The following is a 21,321-nucleotide window of genomic DNA, read 5'->3' on the forward strand; positions in this document are numbered from 1 at the left end:
TCGTCATTGACTTTGCAAATGAAGCTCAACGTCAACACAATGCAAATATCTTGACAACGGCACCGAGTTCAAGAACTACACCTTGGATGAGTTTCTTAGTGATGAGGGGATCAAGCATCAATATTCCGCACCTTACACCCCTCAACAAAATGGTGTAGCGGAGAGGAAGAACCTGACGTTGATGGATGCGGCAAGGACCATGATGGCGGAGTTCAAGTCTCCATACAACTTTTGGGCCGAGGCCATCAACACCGCATGTCATGCGTCAAATCGGCTCTACCTCCGCAAAGGTTTGAACAAGACTCCATATGAGATACTGCTACCTCTTGCGCACTGCGTTGGTTTTCCCCAAAGAGGAAGGGATGATGCAGCAAACTAGCGTAAGTATTTCCCTCAGTTTTTGAGAACCAAGGTATCAATCCAGTAGGAGGATACGCGCGAGTCCCTCGTACCTGCACAAAACAAATAAATCCTCGCAACCAATGCGAATAGGGGTTGTCAATCCCTACACAGCCACTAACGAGAGTGAGATCTGATAGATATGATAAGATAATATTTTTGGTATTTTTGTTATAAAGATGCAAAGTAAAATAAAGGCAAAGTAAAAAGAAAAGGAAATAACTAAGTAGTAGGAGATTAATATGATAAAGATAGACCCGGGGGCCATAGGTTTCACTAGTGGCTTCTCTCGAGAGCATAAGTATTCTATGGTGGGTGAACAAATAACAGTTGAGCAATTGACAGAATTGGGCCTAGTTATGAGAATATCTAGGTATGATCATGTATATAGGCATCACGTCCGAGACAAGTAGACCAACTCCTGCCTGCATCTACTACTATTACTCCACTCATCGACCGCTATCCAGCATGCATCTAGAGTATTAAGTTAAAAACAGAGTAACGCCTTAAGCAAGATGACATGATGTAGAGGGATAAAATCATGCAATATGATGAAAACCCCATCTTGTTATCCTCGATGGCAACAATACAATACGTGCCTTGCCGCCCCTGCTGTCACTGGGAAATGACACCGCAAGATTGAACCCAAAGCTAAGAACTTCTCCCATTGCAAGAAAGATCAATCTAGTAGGCCAAACCAAACTGATAATTCGAAGATACTTGCAGATAACAAATCATACATAAAAGAATTCAGAGAATATTCAAATATTGTTCATAGATAGACTTGATCATAAACCCGCAATTCATCGGTCTCAACAAACACACCGCAAAAAGAAGATTACATCGAATAGTTCTCCACAAGAGAGGGGGAGAACATTGTATTGAGATCCAAAAAGAGAGAAGAAGCCATCTAGCTAATAACTATGGACCCGTAGGTCTGAGGTAAACTACTCACACTTCATCGGAGGGGCTATGGTGTTGATGTAGAAGCCCTCCGTGATCGATGCCCCCTCCAGCGGAGCTCCGGAACAGGCCCCAAGATGGGATCTCGTGGATACAGAAAGTTGTGACGGTGTAATTAGGCTTTTGGCTCCGTATCTGATCGTTTGGGGGTACGTAGGTATATATAGGAGGAAGGAGTACGTCGGTGGAGCAACAGGGGGGCCACGAGGGTGGAGGGCGCGCCTGGGGGGGTAGGCGCGCCCCCTACCTCGTGGCCTCCTCTTTTGTGTCTTGACGTAGGGTCCAAGTCTCCTGGGTCTTGTTCGTTGAGAAAATCACGTTCCCGAAGGTTTCATTCCGTTTGGACTCCGTTTGATATTCCTTTTCTTCGAAACCCTAAAACAGGCAAAAAAACAGCAATTCTGGGCTGGGCCTCCAGTTAATAGGTTAGTCCCAAAAATAATATAAAAGTGGAAAATAAAGCCCAATAATGTCCAAAACAGTAGATAATATAGCATGGAGCAATCAAAAATTATAGATACTCTGGAGACGTGTCAAGCATCCCCAAGCTTAATTCCTGCTCGTCCTCGAGTAGGTAAATGATAAAAACAGAATTTTTATTGTGGAGTGATACTTGGCATAATTTTAATGTAATTCTTCTTAATTGTGGTATGAATATTCAGATCTGAAAGATTCAAGACAAAAGTTTAATATTGACATAAAAATAATAATACTTCAAGCATACTAACAAAGCAATTATGTCTTCTCAAAATAGCATGGCCAAAGAAAGTTATCCCTACAAAATTATATAGTCTGGCTATGCTCCATCTTGACCACACAAAATATTTAAATCATGCACAACCCCGATGACAAGCCAAGCAATTGTTTCATACTTTTGGTGTTCTCTAACTTTTTCAATCTTCACGCAATACATGAGCGTGAGCCATGGACATAGCACTTATAGGTGGAATAGAATGGTGGTTGTGGAGAAGACAAAAAGGGAGAAGATAGTCTCACATCAACTAGGTGTATCAACGGGCTATGGAGATGCCCATCAATAGATATCAATGTGAGTGAGTAGGGATTGCCATGCAACGGATGCACTAGAGCTATGAGTATATGAAAGCTCAACAAAAGAAACTAAGTGGGTGTGCATCCAACTTTCTTGCTCATGAAGACCTAGGGCATTTTGAGGAAACCCATCATTGGAATATATAAGCCGAGTTCTATAATGAAAAATTCCCACTAGTATATGAAAGTGACAACATAGGATACTCTCTATCATGAAGATCATGGTGCTACTTTGAAGCACAAGTGTGGTAAAAGGATAGTATCATTGCCCCTTCTCTCTTTTTCTCTCTTTTTTTTATTTGGGCCTTTTTTATGGCCTCTTTTCTTTCTATTTTTTTCATCCGGAGTCTCATCCCGACATGTGGGGAATCATAGTCTCCATCATCCTTTCCTCACTGGGACAATGCTCTAATAATGATGATCATCACACTTTTATTTTTCTTACAACTCAACAATTACAACTCGATACTTAGAACAAAATATGACTCTATATGAATGCCTCTGGCGGTGTACCGGGATATGCAATGACTCATGAGTGACATGTATGAAAGAATTATGAACGGTGACTTTGCCACAAATACGATGTCGACTACATGATCATGCTAAGCAATATGACAATGATGGGGTGTGTCATAATAAACGGAACGGTGGAAAGTTGCATGGCAATATATCTCGGAATGGCTATGGAAATGCCATAATAGATAGGTATGGTGGCTGTTTTGAGGAAGGTATATGGTGGGTGTATGATACCTGCGAAAGGTGCGCGGTATTAGAGAGGCTAGCAAAGGTGGAAGGGTGAGAAAAGTGCGTATAATCCATGGACTCAACATTAGTCATAAAGAACTCATATACTTATTGCAAAATCTAAAAGTTATCAAAGCAAAGTATTATGCACATGCTCCTAGGGGGGTAGATTGTTAGGAAAAGACCATCGCTCGTCCCCGACCGCCACTCATAAGGAAGACAATCAAAAAATAAATCATGCTCCGACTTCATCATATAACGGTTCACCATACGTGCATGCTATGGGAATCACAAACTTTAACACAAGTATTCTTCAAATTCACAACTACTCAACTAGCACAACTTTAATATCACCATCTTCATATCTCAAAACAATTATCAAGCATCAAACTTCTCATAGTATTCAACACACTCATAAGAAAGTTTTATTATTAATCTTGTATACCAAGCACATTAGGATTTTAAGCAAATTACCATGCTATTTAAGACTCCCAAAATAATCTAAGTGAAGCATGAGAGATCAATAGTTTCTATAAAACAAATCCACCACCGTGCTCTAAAAGATATAAGTGAAGTACTAGAGCAAAACTATATAACTCAAAAGATATAAGCGAAGCACATAGAGTATTTTAACAAATTCCAAATCATGTATGGATCTCTCAAAAGGTGTGTACAGCAAGGATGATTGTGATAAACTAAAAACTAAAGACTCAAATCATACAAGACGCTCCAAGCAAAACACATATCATGTTGCGAATAAAAATATAGCTCCAAGTAAAGTTACCGATAGAAGTAGACGAAAGAGGGGATGCCTTCCGGGGCATCCCCAAGCTTTGGCTTTTAGGTGTCCTTAGATTATCTTGGGGGTGCCATGGTCATCCCCAAGCTTAGGCTCTTGCTACTCCTTGTTCCATAATCCATCAAATCTTTACCCAAAACTTGAAAACTTCACAACACAAAACTTAAAGTAGAAAATCTCGTGAGCTCCGTTAGCGAAAGAAAACAAAAGACCACTTCAAGGTACTGTAATGAAATCATTCTTTATTTATATTGGTGTTATACCTACTGTATTCCAACTTCTCTATGGTTTATAAAATATTTTACTAGCCATAGATTCATCAAAATAAGCAAACAACACACGAAAAACAGAATCTGTCAAAAACAGAACAGTCTGTAGTAATCTGTAGCTAGCACAAGATCTGGAACCCCAAAAATTCTAAAATAAATTGCTGGACGTGAGTAATTTATCTATTAATCATCTGCAAAAATAATTAACTAAATATCACTTCCCAAATAAAAATGGCAGTAGTTCTCGTTAGCGCTAAAGTTTCTGTTTTTTACAGCAAGTGTAACAAGATTTTCCCAAAGTCTTCCCAACTATTCTACTTGGCACAAACACTAATTAAACACAAAAACACAACCAAAACAGAGGCTAGATAAATTATTTATTACTAAACAGGAGCAAAAAGCAAGGAATAAAAATAAAATTGGGTTGCCTCCCAACAAGCGCTATCGTTTAACGCCCCTAGCTAGGCATAACAAGCAAGGATAGATCTAGGTATTGCCATCTTTGGTAGGCAATTCTTCAATGGGGCATCTACCATCTTTAGGAATTTCTTTCTTTTTATTGATTATCAAATTTTTAGGCACAAGATGGAAAAAATCATTTGTAACAAATGGTTCCTTAATGATAGCAAAAAGATTGGGATGAACACTTATAGATTTGAGATCCGCAATTTCCTTACTAGAGGATTCACCCTTATTCTTAGGAACATACATAAGCTTGGCAATTTTAGCGGGAAGACTTGGAGTGTTCTTTACGGAAGAAAAAGTGGTTCCCAAGTTGGTAATAATATCCTCAAGTTTATCAATTCTAGTGGAATCATGATTTATTTTCTCATTAACTATGGGTTCCTTCTCTTTAATATTTTTCAAAGTGACTCCTACTTTAGATCCATATCGAGAGATTTGGTTGTGAATCTTTTTATCCAAATTTTCAATTAACTCTACGGTAGCAACCTTATTTTCAATAATTTCAAGTCTTTGCATTACATGCTCCAAAGTTAATACAGTTCCATTAACCAAAAGAGGGGGTGAGCCAAACAAATCTACCATAGAATTATAAGAATCAAAAGTATGGCTACCCAAGAAGTTTCCTCTAGTAATAGTATCAAGGACATATCTGTGCCAAGGAGTAATGCCTACATAAAAGTTGCGAAGAAGAACGGAAGTAGATTGCTTCCTGGTGGATCTATTTTGAGCATTGCAAATTCTATACCAAGAATCTTTTAGATTTTCTCCCTCCCTTTGCTTAAAATTTATAATTTCACTCTCGGGAGACAACGGAGAAGATAAGGGACTAGCCATAACGATAAGCAAACGAACTAACGCACAAGCAAACAAAAAAACAAGCGGGCAAAAAGAGGCAAATAGAGAAAGAGATGGAGGATAGAGAGAGAGGGCGAATAAAATGGCAAGGGTGAAGTGGGGGAGAGTGAGGGAGTCCTGGATTAGGGGGTGTTCGGATAGCCGAACTATACCTTCAGCCGGACTCCTGGACTTTGAAGATACACAATTGAAGATTCCGTCCCGTGTCTGGAAGGGACTTTCCTTGGCATGGAAGGCAAGCTTGGCGATACGGATGTTCAGATATCCTACCATTGTAACTGACTCTATGTAACCCTAACCCTATCCGGTGTCTATATAAACCGGAGGGTTTTAGTCCGTAGGACAACATACACATCAACAATCATAACATAGGCTAGCTTCTAGGGTTTAGCCTCTCTGATCTCGTGGTAGATCTACTCTTGTACTACCCATATCATCAATATTAATCAAGCAGGACGTAGGGTTTTACCTCCATCGAGAGGGCCCGAACCTGGGTAAAACTTCGTGTCCCTTGCCTCCTGTTACCATCTGGCCTAGACGCACAGTTCAGGACCCCCTACCCGAGATCCGCCGGTTTTGACACCAACATTGGTGCTTTCATTGAGAGTTCCTCTGTGCCATCACCGTCAGGCCCGATGGCTCCTACGATCATCAATGGCGATGCAGTCCAGGGTGAGACCTTCCTCCCCAGACAGATCTTCGTCTTTGGCGGCTTCGCACTGCGGGCCAATTCACTTGGCCATCTAGAGCAGATTGAAAGCTACGCCCCTGGCCGTCAGGTGAAATTTGGAAGTTTAAACTACACGGCTGACATCCGCGGGGACTTGATCTTCGACGGATTCGAACCACTGCCAAGCGCGCCGTACTGTCACGACGGGCATGATCTAGCTCTGCCGCCGAACGGTGCCCTGGAGGCCGCACCCGCATCGGCTCCGGCCCTTAGTTCGGAGCCGACCACGCTGCTCGAGGATGGGCGGTTGGACGCCACCTCGGGGGTTGCGATCCAAACGGCGATTGAGCCAAACACCAGCCCCGTACTCTGCGAGGCTCGTGACTCCAAGGAGTCGGATTCCTCTCCGGACTCCGAACCCTCCGCGCCCCTGCCAGTCGAATCCGATTGGGCGCCGATCATGGAGTTCACTGCCGCAGACATCTTTCAGCACTCGCCTTTCGGCGATATCATGAAGTCACTGAAGTCTCTCTCTTTATCAGGAGAGCCCTGGCCGGACTACGGTCAGCAAGGTTGGGGTACGGACGATGAGGAAATTCAAAACCCACCCACCACCCACTTCGTAGCCACTGTCGATGACTTAACCGACATGCTTGACTTCGACTCCGAAGACATCGATGATATGGACGCCGATGAAGGAGATGATGAAGAGCCAGCGCCTACAAGGCCCCGGAAAGCCACCTCGTCATATGACCTATACATGGTGGACACCCCAAAAGAGGGAGAGGGCGATGGAACACCGAAGGATTGTTCCCTCGAAAAGCAGTCAAAGCGGTGACGCAAGCGCCGCCCCAAATCCCGCCTCGATAGAAATAGCGATCACACAGACCCGGCGCTGGAGCAGGGCGAACCGCTGCCGGACAACGGCAATCCGGATAATCAAATCGAACAAATAAACCCTATCAAGGATAATGGTCCGGACGACATAACGCCGGACAGGCACCCGGAGCAGCAGAACGCCCGTAAAAGGCTTGTTGCCACCGCGAGGAGCCTCAAAAAGTAGAAGCGAAGGCTCAAGGCCGTTCAAGACACACTCCAATTCAGATGGAGCAAAATACTCAACACTACAGCAAGGTACGGCGACAATCGCCCCTCCAAGAGCTACCCAAAGCGGAAGCTGCTACCTGAATTCGATGAGGAGGCCGCAGACCTCCCACAACCAAATATCAAAGCAGCCACCTGGTCGGATAGACGACCCCTCTACCAACACAGAGCGGCATACAACGCCGCTCACAATACAACACGCGACCCAGGAGAGGGTTCGCACCCAAAGGACGGCGCAACAAGATCCATCTATGGACCACGCAAGCGCCCCCCAGCATACAATCCAACACAACAAATATCCGAACAACGCGGTACACCCAGCTACAGGGGTGCCGCACACCCTCTATGTTTCACCGACGAGGTGCTGGACCATGAATTTCCAGAGGGATTCAAACCCGTAAACATAGAGGCATACGACGGAACAACAGACCCCGGGGTTTGGATTGAGGACTATATCCTTCATATCCATATGGCTCGAGGAGATGATCTCCATGCCATCAAATATTTACCCCTCAAGCTCAAAGGGCCAGCTCGTCACTGGCTCAAAGGCCTCCCCGAAAGCTCCATTGGAAGTTGGGAAGAGCTCGAAGACGCCTTTCGGGAAAATTTTCAAGGGACTTATGTCCGACCTCCGGATGCGGATGATCTGAGTCACATAACTCGGCAGCCCGGAGAGTCAGCCCGAAAGCTTTGGAATAGGTTTCTTACTAAAAAGAACCAGATTGTCGACTGTCCGGACACCGAAGCCTTAGCGACTTTCAAGCATAGCATCCGTGACGAATGGCTCGCCAGACACCTCGGCCAAAATAAGCCGAGAATGATGGCCGCATTAACAAACCTCATGACCCGCTTTTCCGCGGGTGAGGACAGCTGGCTAGCCAGATGCAGCACCAGCGACCCCAGTACATCGGAAGTTAGAGATGGAAACGGGAAATCACGGCGCAATAGCAATAACAAACGCCGGAATAAAGAAGACAACACGAAGGGCACGGCAGTAAATGCCGTATTCAAAAGCTCTCGGCCAGGTCAAAAGCCACCCACTAAAGGCACCAGGGATGAACTGTCCAGCCTCAACAAAATTCTGGACCAAGTATGTCAGATCCACAGTACCCCGGGTAAACCTGCTAATCATACCCATAGAGAATGTTGGGTCTTCAAGCAGTCCGGCAAGCTCAACGCCGTACACAAGAGGGAGGACACACCAAGTGAAGACGAGGACGAGCCCCCCAAGCAAGACACGGGGGAACAAAAGAAATTCCCACCAGAAGTCAAAACAGTAAACGTACTACACATGATCAAGGGAAAAAACAGTACGGCACCCCCAGGAAAATATACCCAAGTGCCTGTCACCTCGAAGTCCTGCCAATGGTCGTCTCAACCGATCACTTTCGACCATCGTGATTACTCAGCAAGTATCCGACACGCAGGATGGACTGCCTTGGTATTAGACCCAGTAATCGGCGGATATCACTTCACACGAGTCTTGATGGACGGCGGCAGCAGCCTAAACCTAATATACCAGGATACAATCCGCGGGATGGGGTTAGACCCAACACAAATTCGCCATAGCAATACTACCTTTAAAGGAGTAACGCCAGGCCCAGGGGCTCGTTGTACGGGCTCCCTCCTACTACAAGTTATATTCGGCTCCCCCGATAACTTTCGTCGCGAGCATTTAACTTTCCACATCGCTCCGTTTCAAAGTGGCTATCAAGCACTGCTAGGACGCGAAGCTTTCGCTCGCTTTAATGCAATACCATACTACGCCTCCCTCACACTCAAGATGCCCGGTCCACGTGGCATCATTACAGTGCATGGAGACATCAAGCGCTCTCTGCGCACCGAAGAGAGTGAGGCTGCCTTGGTAGCCGAACATTAAAGACGTCCGGACCAGCGATCAAGTCCGGCGCCGCTATTTACACCGAATAAGTGATCACACCCCTATTCGTCAATACAAGGGGCTCAACGTGCGCAGACAAGTGGCAATTTCTTATCATCTTCAATTATACATGGTTTCTTTAAAAACTATCTTTTTGCACGACAACTCTTTCACTTAACTTCCTCTCTTTTACAGACAATCATTGTGCTACACCCGTACAGGATACGGCACAATGGAGACACAGGCGCAGACGTGCAGCAGGGACCCGCTCAAAGGATTCTTTTTAGATTAAGACCCTGCGTAAACCTTTTTTACTGTCTCTTGTTGATACATATCCACCGTTGTGAAGGATGCTGACGTCTTGGCATGTGGCCACGCCAGAACAATGCACGTACCTGGACACAAGGGGCTTCTTACAAAGGCCATTATTCAGGCCCGGTTTATACCACAAAGACCGAATACCTTAGGGAGTGTTCGGCGTCGCGAGTTTGGCCCTATATGCATCAGCTTCGAATCATTGTCTTTGGTCAAATCTTGGGTTTGCCCGGCTCCTGTGTTTTGGTGCCTTACGTTCCGCTTTACCGGCTAAGGTAGCACCAGGAGAACTACTACGATTGTGCCCTGGTTCATCCGGACGAGCACCTCAGTAGAGAAAGCCGAAAACTGACTATCATGATATAGCGTGAGACTGGTCAACCACTCGATGACCTGTGGGAACGTTAGAATTCCTCCGCCTTAACGAAGGGCCGTTTTCTGGCCAGGCATATACGCACCCCGAGATCGGGAGAGTGCGGAGCCACCAGGGGCTATCTAGTAGTCCCACTATCAAACTCCTATGTATAAGTGAAAGTGTTAAAGCATTATAGTACGGTTGCCTTGCTCGCTCCGCTATCACCTCCTTAATAGGACCAAGATGTTGGGTTAAGTGTGAATGCGTGTTTTTTCTAGCACCTTCGCATTATATGCGTGGGGGTTGAAGCAGACGACTGCAATCTTTCAGGTTATACACACGTATACAAAAACGGTCGCCCAGGAGGCATCATATTACTTTCAGGCAAAAGTATAAAAATAGCCTTATAAAACTCTATAAAAGCATTTCGCTTACAATGAGATTACATATCACTCAAACATAATATTTTTTGAGCACTGGGTCTCTACCAAACGGGCACCCTCAAGAACTTCTTCAAAGTAGTGCTCAGCAGCCTTTCGACCTATGGCCGAATACCGCGCTGCAACATTGGTAGCATCCATCTCCGCCCAGTATGCCTTGACACGGGCAAAGGCCATCCGTGCGCCCTCTATGCACGCCGACCTCTTCATCGCATCAATGCGTGGCATCACATCAAGTAACTGCTGCACCAAGCTGAAATAGCTGTTCGGTTTTGACCCTTCCGGCCATAACTGATCCACAACAGACCTCATGGAGAGTCCGGACAACCTATTTAGTTCGGCCCATTCGGCTAATTGGTCAGTCAATGAAAGTGGAAGCTCGTGAGTATGGAATTGTCTCCAAAACAGCTGGTCCACTCCACGGTCCGTCTGACCCTGGAAGTACTTGGCTGCATCGGCAGCGCTCGCCGCCAAATCCATATACACATCCTCCGAGCTCCACAGCCGATCCAGGGAGGCATACCGTGGATCTCCGAACTACCTCCGCAACATAAAGGATTTCCCAGCTACAATATCCTCGGCTTCCCGCAGCTCCTCCTTCTTTGCCCTCATAGCAGAGCGGAGGTCCTTTCTTGTCGCAGCAGCCTTCTCAAGGTCCGATGCCTTCTCCTGGTTTTCCTTTTCAAGAACCCGGCAACGGTCGGCGGCGGCTTTTAATTCTATGGCCATCTTGTCTCGGCTCTCGCCATGTGCGGCCTTCTCGGCTTGCAACTCTTCGGCCGCCTTTAAAGCAGCCGCATTACCCAACCTCGCTTGTTCCTTGGCTCGGGCAAGTTCTGCCCGCAAGGCTTCAACATTGGCAGCCCCATCTGCAGTCACAACATATTAAAGATACTGGCATCATGCTACTCTTCCTATGTGACGTTCACCAAATAATGACACTTACCCTGTGCCTCGTCAAGCCTTTTGTTAACAAGCTCGATGTCAGCGTCTGCCGCATCCAACTGCCGTTCTAAATGGGCAAAGTCGCTAGTCCGGCTAGCCACCGGAGCTTCCATCACCTGCACATCGAGGCAGTATGGTTATTACCTGGGAATATGATCCTCTGTTTGTCGTCGTTTCCGACGACAACCAGAGTCTCAGGGGCTACTATCTACACAGGGCACACCTAGTATGTGCAGGACTATCATACATTATTTTACGTACCTCAAACCCTGTCAGTAGACTCATAAAAGCTTTATGCAATCCGCTTTCGGCGGACGAGATTCTCTCCATCACCGTATTCATCAGCACACGGTGTTCATCTAAGATGGCCGCTCGCCCCACCAACTCCCTCAGAACATCCGACCGCACACTAGACGGTGCCGGACTCGTTTGTCTACTCTCTTCGGGAGCCGGACACTGGGAACTTTGGGGGTCGACAGGATTATCTTCTGGCCTCGCTGGACTCGGAGAGGCCCTCCGCGACGACACTTCAGGGTCGCCCGCTTCTGGAGCGGAGGAGTCTGGAGGGGGCGTTTCGCTCTCCATCATCTCTGGAAGAAGATCCCCCGAAGACGAGCTCATTTGAGAGGGGCTAAGGCCCGAACTGCAAAGATACATGCAGCGGTTATCTTCTCAGAAGAAAAGACGACATATCTGTACTATTAAGGTATTTTGGGTCACTTACGACTCGTGGGAGAATTGATCCCCTCGCGGACTTTGTGCGGCAACGGCGCCCCCCGAGGTAGGACCCTATGTGGGAGACTTCTTCCCTCGTTTGGAAGTTTCGGCTTCCGAATCCCCGGGCGCAGTTCTTTTCCTCTTCTGGTCGTCTTCCTTCATGGAGACGCTCGCTCCCTCGGCTAGAATGGGCAGCGTTGAGGGCCCGCGTCCGCCCGCATTACCATCCATAGTATTTTCCTTTAAAGGCTCCGGGCAGGGTGCGGTCTGGAGCATCTTCTCCAATACCGGATTTTCCAAACCCTCAGGGAGGGGGGCCGAACACCGAATCAACTTCGCCTTTGTTAGCCAGTCCTGGTCAAAAAGCGAACTCTCAGAAATAGCTTCGTAACAAAGGAGAGATAGTACGTTCGGCCGGAAGATGCCTTACCTGTTCGGCGGCGCGGTTGCTACTCAGGACCGCGTCCTCAGTGATTTCCGGACACTCCACTTGAGGTTCGAAGAACGACTTGTACATCTCCTCGAGCGTCAGGCCGAGGAAATTTTGAATGGAGCGCGGTCCCTCGGGATTAAACTCCCACAAGCGAAGAGGCTGGCGTTTGCAAGGCTGGACTTGGCGAACCAACATAACTTTTGCTACCGCAACCAAACTGTAATCTCCATTAAAGAGATCTTGAATGCGGCTCTGCAGTATAGGCACGTCCTTGCCAGACCCCAGCTCAATCCTCTGCTAATCCATGACATCAGTTGTGGTGGAGGGCCCGGGCGGAAGATAGGGGCGGCCGCCCACTTGGTACTTCTAGGAGCCGTGATGTAGAACCACTCCTGTTGCCACAATTCAGACACCTCTGGAATGGAACCTTTGGGCCATGCAGCTCCCGTCATCTTGTGTATTGAGGCACCTCCACACTCCGCATGTTGCCCCTCGATCATCTTCGGTTTTACTTCAAAAGTCTTGAGCCATAGGCCAAAGTGAGGGGTAACCCGGAGGAAGGCCTTGCACACAACAATAAATGTCGTGATATGAAGAAAGGAGTCCGGAGCTAGATCATGGAAATCTAGCTCGTAGTAAAACATCAAGCCCCTGACAAAAGGATCCAATGCAAGGCCTAGACCTCAGAGGAAGTGGGAGACGAACACGATGCTCTCGTTGGGTTCGGGGGAAGGGATGGCCTGCCCCTGGGAGGCAGCCGATGCAGAATCTCGGCGGTCAGATATCTGGCCTCCCTCAACTTTTTGACGTCTTCTTCCGGCACCCATCGGCCTTGAAGGCTAGATCCGGACATGACTGAAGGTTCGGAGCACCTGACCTGAACTTTAGGCATTTGAGCTTGAGGTGGGGGAAGGATTCGATTGAGCACGGGAGGGAAAAATAAAAGGCCTCGTCCCTTTATAAAGAGGGTGGATATCGAGCGTCCTCCCCGTGTCCGTTTGGACTTGCCTATGATCTAGGAGTCCTAGAAGCGGTTGGGTTACCCACGCCCGTATTGATGAGAATCCCGGAATAAGGGGACACGATCTCTGCTTTAACAAGACGTGCCAAGGAAACCGCCTCGCATAACGTGCTAAGATGGGACAGTAAAACGGTTCGAATAAAAGCTTGGCCGTGGTGTGATGTCGCACTATGAAATACGCCAGCAGATTAGATTTGTGTAAATATTATTCTCTCTATGGCAAAATGTGGAAACTTATTTTACAGAGCCGGACACTATCTTTGTGTTCAAAATCTTCTATGAAGTACTTGGAGGAGGAACCCGCCTTGCAATGCCGAAGACAATCTGCGCGCCGGGCTCGTCGTCATTGAAGCCTGGTTCAGGGGCTACTGAGGGAGTCCTGGATTAGGGGGTGTTCGGATAGCCGAACTATACCTTCAGCCGGACTCCTGGACTATGAAGATACACGATTGAAGACTCCGTCCCGTGTCTGGAAGGGACTTTCCTTGGCGTGGAAGGCAAGCTTGGCGATACGGATGTTCAGATATCCTACCATTGTAACCGACTCTATGTAACCCTAACCCTATCCGGTGTCTATATAAACCGGAGGGTTTTAGTCCGTAGGACAACATACACATCAACAATCGTAACATAGGCTAGCTTCTAGGGTTTAGCCTCTCTGATCTCGTGGTAGATCTACTCCTGTACTACCCATATCATCAATATTAATCAAGCAGGACGTAGGGTTTTACCTCCATCGAGAGGGCCCGAACCTGGGTAAAACTTCGTGTCCCTTGCCTCCTGTTACCATCCGGCCTAGACGCATAGTTCGGGACCCCCTACCCGAGATCCGCCGGTTTTGACACCGACAAAGAGGAAAACGAGAGGCAAATGGCAAATAATCTAATACGGGAGATAAGGGTATGTGATGGATACTTGGTATGTTGACTTTTGCGTTGACCTCCCCGGCAACGACGCGAGAAATTCTTCTTGCTACCTCTTGAGCACTGTGTTGGTTTTCCCCGAAGAGGAAGGGATGATGCAACAAAGTAGCGTAAGTATTTCCCTCAGTTTTTGAAAACAAAGGTATCAATCTAGAAGGAGGCTACGCGCGAGTCCCTCGTACCTGCACAAAACAAATAAATCCTCACAACCAACGCGAATAGGGGTTGTCAACCCCTACACGGCCACTTACGAGAGTGAGATCTGATAGATATGATAAGATAATATTTTTGGTATTTTTGTTATAAAGATGCAAAGTAAAATAAAGGCAAAGTAAAAAAGCAAAGGAAATAACTAAGTAATAGGATATTAATATGATAAAGATAGACCCGGGGGCCATAGGTTTCACTAGTGGCTTCTCTCGAGAGCATAGGTATTCTACGGTGGGTGAACAAATTACTATTGAGCAATTGACAGAATTGAGCATAGTTATGAGAATATCTATGTATGATCATGTATATAGGCATCACGTCCGAGACAACTAGACCGACTCCTGCCTGCATCTACTACTATTACTCCATTAATCGACCGCTATCCAGCATGCATCTAGAGTATTAAGTTAAAAACAGAGTAATGCCTTAAGCAAGATGACATGATGTAGAGGGATAAACTCATGCAATATGATGAAAACCCCATCTTGTTATTGCTACCTCTTGAGCTTGCGTTGGATTTGCCCGAAGAGGAAAGGATGATGCAGCAGAGTAGCGTAAGTATTTCCCTCAGTTTTTGAGAACCAAGGTATCAATCCAGTAGGAGGCCACGCTCAAGTCCCTCGTACCTGCACAAAACGATGGCTACTCGCAACCAACGCGATTAGGGGTTGTCAATCCCTTCACGGTCACTTACGAGAGTGAGATCTGATAGATATAATGTTTTTGGTATTTTTGGTATAGAGATGCAAAGTGAAAAGAAAAAGGCAAAGTAAAAAAGCAAAGCAAGATTAAAGTGATGGAGATTAATATGATGAGAATAGACCCGGGGGCCATAGGTTTCACTAGTGGCTTCTCTCAAGAGCATAAGTATTCTACGGTGGGTGAACAAATTACTGTTGAGCAATTGACAGAATTGAGCATAGTTATGAGAATATCTAGGCATGATCATGTATATAGGCATCACGTCCGTGACAAGTAGACCGAAATGATTCTGCATCTACTACTATTACTCCACTCATCGACCACTATCCAGCATGCTTCTATAGTATTAAGTTAAAAACAGAGTAACGCTTTAAGCAAGATGACATGATGTAGAGAGATAAATTCATGCAATATGAAATAAACACCATCTTGTTATCCTTGATGGCAACGATACAATACGAGCCTTGCTGCCCCTTCTGTCACTGGGAAAGGACACCGCAAGATCGAACCCAAAGCTAAGCACTTCTCCCATGGCAAGAACTACCAATCTAGTTGGCCAAACCAAACGGATAATTCGAAGAGACTTGCAAAGATAACCAATCATACATAAAAGAATTCAGAGAAGATTCAAATATTATTCATAGATAGACTTGATCATAAACCCACAATTTATCGGTCTCAACAAACACACCGCAAAAAGAAGTTTACATCGAATAGATCTCCACAAGAGAGGGGGAGAACTTTGTATTGATATCCAAAAAGAGAGAAGAAGCCATCTAGCTACTAACTATGGACCCGAAGGTCTGAGGTAAACTACTCACATTTCACCGGAGAGGCTATGATGATGTAGAAGCCCTCCGTGATGACGACCCTCTCCGGCGGAGCTCCGGAACAGGCCCCAAGATGGGATCTCGTGGATACAGAAAGTTGTGGCGGTGGAATTAGGTTTTTGGCTCCTGTTCTGATCGTCTGGGGGTACATAGGTATATATAGGAGGAAGGAGTACGTCGGTGGAGTACCGAGGGGCCCACGAGGCAGGGGGGCGCGCCCTAGGGGGGCGCCCCCCACCCTCGTGACCGCCTCTTTGACTCCTTGGAGTAGGGTCCAAGTCTCCTGGATCACGTTCGGTGAGAAAATCACGTTCCCGAAGGTTTTATTCCGTTTGGACTCCGTTTGATATTCTGTTTCTCCGAAATACTGAAATAGGCAAAAAACAGCAATTCTAGGCTGGGCCTCCGGTTAATAGGTTAGTCCCAAGAATAATATAAAAGTGGAAAATAAAGCCCAATATAGTCCAAAACAGTAGATAATATAGCATGGAGCAATCAAAAATTATAGATACGTTGGAGACGTATCAGGCATCCCCAAGCTTAATTCCTGCTCGTCCTCGAGTAGGTAAATGATAAAAAGAGAATTTTTGATGCAGAGTGCTACTTGGCATAATTTCAATGCAAATCTTCTTAATTGTGATATGAATATTCAGATTCGAAAGAGTCATGACAAAAGTTTATATTGACATAAAAATAATAATACTTCAAGCATACTAACAAAGCAATTATGTCTTCTCAAAATAACATGGCCAAAGAAAGTTATCCTTACAAAATCATATAGTCTGGCTATGCTCTATCTTCACCACACAAAGTATTTAAATCATGCACAACCCCATTGTAAAGCCAAGCAATTGTTTCATACTCTAACTTTTTCATAACTTTTTCAATCTTCATGCAATACATGAGCGTGAGCCATGGATATAGCACTATAGGTGGAATAGAATGGTGGTTGTGGAGAAGACAAAAAAGAGAAGATAGTCTCACATCAACTAGGCGTATCAACGGGCTATGGAGATGCCCATCAATAGATATCAATGTGAGTGAGTAGGGATTGCCATGCAACGGATGCACGAGAGCTATAAGTATATGAAAGCACAAAAAAGAAACTAAGTGGGTGTGCATCCAACTTGCTTGCTCATGAAGACCTAGGGCATTTTGAGGAAGCCCATCATTGGAATATACAAGCCAAGTTCTATAATGTAAAATTCCCACTAGTATATGAAAGTGATAACATGAGAGACTCTCTACTATGAAGATCATGGTGCTACTTTGAAGCACAAGTGTGGTAAAAGGATAGTAACATTGTCCCTTCTCTCTTTTTCTCTCATTTTTATTTGGGCCTTTTCTCTCTTTTTTATGGCCTCTTTTCTTTCTCTTTTTTTGGGCTTCTTTAGCCTCTTTTATTTATTTTTCGTCCGGAGTCTCATCCCGACTTGTGGGGGAATCATAGTCTCCATCATCCTTTCCTCACTAGGACAATGCTCTAATAATGATGATCATCACACTTTTATTTTTCTTACAACTCAACAATTACAACTCAATACTTAGAACAAATTATGACTCTATATGAATGCCTCCGGCGGTGTACCGGGATATGCAATATGACAATGATGGAGTGTGTCATAATAAATGGAACGGTGGAAAGTTGCATGGCATTATATCTTGGAATGGCTATGGAAATGCCATAATAGGTAGGTATGGTGGCTGTTTTGAGGAAGGTATATGGTGGGTGTATGATACCGGCGAAAGGTGCGCGGTATTAGAGAGGCTAGCAAAGGTGGAAGGGTGAGAGTGCATATAATCCATGGACTCAACATTAGTCATAAAGAACTCTTATACTTATTGCAAAAATCTAGAAGTTGTCAAAGCAAAGTATTACGCGCATACTCCTAGGGGGATAGATTGGTAGGAAAAGACCATCGCTCATCCCCGACCGCCACTCATAAGGAATACAATGACTAAATAAATCATGCTCCGACTTCATCACATAACGGTTCACCATACATGCATGCTACGGGAATCACAAACTTTAACACAAGTATTCTTTAAATTCACAACTACTCAACTAGCATGACTCTAATATTATCACCTCCGTATCTCAAAACAATTATCAAGTATCAAACTTTTCTTAGTATTCAACACACTCAAAAGAAAGTTTCACGAATCTTGAATACCAAGCATATTATTATTAAGCAAATTACCATGCTATTAAGAGACTCTCAAAATAATTTAAGTGAAGCATGAGAGATCAATATTTTCTTTAAAACAAATCCACCACCGTGCTCTAAAAGATCTAAGTGAAGCACATAGAGCAAAATTATAACGCTCAAAAGATATAAGTGAAGCACATAGAGCAAAACTACATAGCTCAAAAGATATAAGTGAAGCACATAGAGTATTCTATCAAATTTTAATTCATGTATGGCTCTCTCAAAAGGTGTGTACAGCAAGGATGATTGTGGCATACTAAAACACAAAGACACAAATAATACAAGACGCTCCAAGCAAAACACATGTCATGTTGGTGAATAAAAATATAGCTCCAAGTAAATTACCGATGGAAGTGGACGAAAGAGGGGATGCCTTCCGGGGCATCCCCCAGCTTTGACTTTTTGGTGTCCTTGGATTATCTTGGGGGTGCCATGGGCATCCCCACGCTTAGGCTCTTGCCACTCCTTGTTCCATAATCCATCAAAAGAATTCACCCAAAACTTGAAAACTTCACAACACAACACTTAAAGTAGAAAACTCGTGAGCTCCGTTAGCGAAAGAAAACAAAAGACCACTTCAAGGTACTCGTGAGCTCCATGATATTGTTATCACCCATATCGGCGATAACTTCCCCAATTTCAGACATAACGACAAGCAAGCAAACTAGCACACGAGCAAACAAGAGGCAAGCGGGCAAAAAGAGGCAAATAGAGAGGAAGGATAGAGAGAGAGAGAGGGCGAATAAAACGGCAAGGGTGAACTAGGGGAGAGGAAAATGAGAGGCAAATGGCAAATAATGTAACGCGGGAGATAGGGATTGTGATGGGTACTTGGTATGTTGACTTTTGGTGTAGGCTCCCCGGCAACGGCGACAGAAATTCTTCTTGCTACCTCTTGAGCTTGCGTTGGATTTCCCCGAAGAGGAAAGGATGATGCAGCAGAGTAGCGTAAGTATTTCCCTCCGTTTTTGAGAACCAAGGTATCAATCCAGTAGGAGGCCATGCTCAAGTCCCTCGTACCTGCACAAAACGATAGCTACTCGCAACCAACGCGATTAGGGGTTGTCAATCCCTTCACGGTCACTTACGAGAGTGAGATCTGATCGATATAATGTTTTTGGTATTTTTGGTATAGAGATGCAAAGTGAAAAGAAAAAGGCAAAGTAAAAAGTAAAGCAAGATTAAAGTTATGGAGATTAATATGATGAGAATAGACCCGGGGGCCATAGGTTTCACTAGTGGCTTCTCTCAAGAGCATAAGTATTCTACGGTGGGTGAACAAATTACTGTTGAGCAATTGACAGAATTGAGCATAGTTATGAGAATATCTAGGCATGATCATGTATATAGGCATCACGTCTGTGACAAGTAGACCGAAACGATTCTGCATCTACTACTATTACTCCACTCATCGACCGCTATCCAGCATGCATCTAGAGTATTAAGTTAAAAACAGAGTAACGCTTTAAGCAAGATGACATGATGTAGAGAGATAAATTCATGCAATATGAAATAAACCCCATCTTGTTATCCTCGATGGCAATGATGCAATACGTGCCTTGCTGCCCCTTGTGTCACTGGGAAAGGACACCGCAAGATCAAACCCAAAGCTAAGCACTTCTCCCATGGCAAGAACTACCAATCTAGTTGGCCAAACCAAACGGATAATTCGGAGAGACTTGCAAAGATAACCAATCATACATAAAAGAATCCAGAGAAGATTCAAATATTATTCATAGATAGACTTGATCATAAACCCACAATTCATCGGTCTCAACAAACACACCGCAAAAAGAAGATTACATCGAATAGATCTCCACAAGAGAGGGGGAGAATTTGTATTGAGATCCAAAAAGAGAGAAGAAGCCATCTAGCTACTAACTATGGACCCGAAGGCCTGAGGTAAACTACTCACACTTCATCGGAGAGGCTATGATGATGTAGAAGCCCTCCGTGATGACGGCCCTCTCCGGCGGAGCTCCGGAACAGGCCCCAAGATGGGATCTCGTGGATACAAAAAGTTGCGGCGGTGGAATTAGGTTTTTGGCTCCTGTTCTGATCGTTTGGGGGTACATAGGTATATATAGGAGGAAGGAGTACGTCGGTGGAGTACCGAGGGGCCCACGAGGCAGGGGGCGCGCCCTAGGGGGGCCCACCCTTGTGACCGCCTCTTTGACTCCTTGGAGTAGGGTCCAAGTCTCCTGGATCACGTTCAGTGAGAAAATCACGTTCCCGAAGGTTTTATTCCGTTTGGACTCCATTTGATATTTTGTTTCTCCGAAAGACTGAAATAGGCAAAAAACAGCAATTCTGGGCTGGGCCTCCGGTTAATAGGTTAGTCCCAAAAATAATATAAAAGTGGAAAATAAAGCCCAATATAGTCCAAAACAGTAGATAATATAGCATGGAGCAATAAAAAAGAATAGATACGTTGGAGACGTATCAGTTATCCTCGATGGTAACAATACAATACGTGCCTTGCTGCCCCTGCTGTCACTGGGAAATGACACCGCAAGATCGAACCCAAAGCTAAGCACTTCTCCCATTGCAAGAAAGATCAATCTAGTAGGACAAAAAAAACTGATAATACGAAGAGACTTGCAAAGACAACCAATCATACATAAAAGAATTCAGAGAAGATTCAAATATTGTTCATAGATAGACTTGATCATAAACCCATAATACATCAGTCTCAACAAACACACCGCAAAAAGAAGATTACATCGAATAGTTCTCCACAAGAGAGGGGGAGAACATTGTATTGAGATCCAAAAAGAGAGAAAAAGCCATCTAGCTAATAACTATGGACCCGTAGGTCTGAGGTAAACTACTCACACTTCATCGAAGGGGCTATGGTGTTGATGTAGAAGCCCTCCATGATCGATGCACCTTCCGACGGAGCTCTGGAACAGGCCCCAAGATGGGATCTCATGGATACAGAAAGTTGTGGCGGTGGAATTACGGTTTTGGCTCTGTATCTAATCGTTTGGGGGTACGTAGGTAGATATAGGAGGAATGAGTAC

This window comes from Triticum urartu, chromosome 3A (assembly GCF_056163025.1).
Source record: "Triticum urartu cultivar PI428250 chromosome 3A, HENAU_Tu73, whole genome shotgun sequence".
Classification (NCBI taxonomy): Eukaryota; Viridiplantae; Streptophyta; class Magnoliopsida; order Poales; family Poaceae; genus Triticum; species Triticum urartu.